This window comes from Buceros rhinoceros, unplaced genomic scaffold (assembly GCF_000710305.1).
Source record: "Buceros rhinoceros silvestris isolate BGI_N320 unplaced genomic scaffold, ASM71030v1 scaffold39454, whole genome shotgun sequence".
NCBI lineage: Eukaryota > Metazoa > Chordata > Aves > Bucerotiformes > Bucerotidae > Buceros > Buceros rhinoceros.
This window is the reverse complement of record NW_010409536.1, coordinates 1-1,719: the sequence shown is the minus strand read 5'-3', so window position 1 is coordinate 1,719 and position 1,719 is coordinate 1.

The window sequence follows — 1,719 nt, the reverse complement described above, 5'->3', positions numbered from 1 at the left end:
AGTGAAAGTATTTGCAGTACAGTAATTATACACAGGTTTTTGTATTTATGTGTGTGTATGTGTATATGAAAGCAACATATATATATAGAGAGAGGGAGATGTATATACAGCACCTCTTGTGTCTCCCACTTTGAGGCTCTTGCACCTGCCCTGCTCACGCAGAAGTCCCACTCCCGATCTTCCTGCATGGCCAGCCGCTTCTCCCCAACTTTACATCACAGGGAAGACATGTTGATTCTCCTATCCTGGATTCTCTTTGTCCTGCAGCTGGTTAAATTAGGAGGTTCCAGTCAACAACCCGCTAATTTTCTCTCTCTTGTTGAACTGCTTTTGATTTCTGATATGGTTCACGGCTCTCCAGAATGGTGTTACGTGCACATGATTGTGCTCGCCTTCTCTTTCTCTTTTGAATAGCTGAGATGGAAAAAATACTCTGCGGTAATGTGTTGCTGTTTGTGTTTGGGAACTACCTGGGACTGGTGCATAAGTATATGTTAAGGGCAGGATAGCAAGTAGAGAAACTTGTTGCCCCATGTTGCAAGCAGAGTGCTTCACATTAAACCGGTGAATCATTAGCCTTGGAGATGCATATTAGAGTTGCGGAGCAGAACCAATGGATTCATGAACACAACGTATTCCTCCAAGGCAGGCTAAAAATCATTTACCATTCTCTAATATTAAAAGGAGCGGTAAGGTCTAAACATGCCTTAGCAGGAATTTCTTTATCTATCTCTCCATCCATTCATCCTAGCCTGCTACTGGAATAAGGTTTCCGAGACCTAGTGGACAAATAAGAAACAGAGAGATATTGAGGTATTGCCTTTGTATTTACATGGGAATTGCCCAATATTTTTTTGCCTCTTTCTCCTTAAATTCTTTTGTTTATTGTAGGAGTTTTAGAAGGAAGAACCCAACAGAACTGTAAAATAGCCTTTCTTGTATGTACAGCTACATACAAGAAACTTGTGGGATTCGACGTGGAAAAGAATTGCAAGTTGACAATGGTTCTCAGGGGTTTTTTCTTATCACTATGGTAATTTGATAGATTATCACTTATTTTTAACTGAAATTCAGTCTCATGAGAATTTCAAATTCTAGAAGGATCAAACTGGAGAAATATCAGATAAAGTTATAAAAATAATCTAAAGAAAAAGCAGCGCTATGACATGAAACAGCAACCCCTCCTTCTTGCTGAAACCTGTTGCTCACTCTGTTTCTATTTCTATGGTTTTACCATTAACACTGTAATCCACCGATGGTCCTGCTAGCCTGTCATTCAACAATGTTTAAATTTCTCCAGATTCCTCTGGTATTTTGGCTCAATTATCTCAATGTTTTGTTTTTATTTGTTTTACGTTATATTAAATTGACTTTTTCATATTTTCCCCTTGCCACCTTTCAAAAGGTTTTTAAAATATGATCAGACTCTTACAGAACTGCTAAAGCAAACAAAAATGTCCCATCGCAGAGTTTTCCCTGTTCTTTATGATTGTTTACAGATTCCATTCCACAGTAAGCTGTGTGATTTGAACATATCCTTCTTGGATGCCAGAGAGGGCAGATTGTGGTGTGGACAGAAAACGCTTCTGTTCTCTCTGCTTCCCAGTTCTGGTTGTATCAAGTGATGCATCTCAAGCCTGTTCTAACTTTTACTTCCTAGGTAGCATGATCTTAACTGGGAGTAAATCTTCTTAACTACCTGTGTTACGGGTTGAGGGT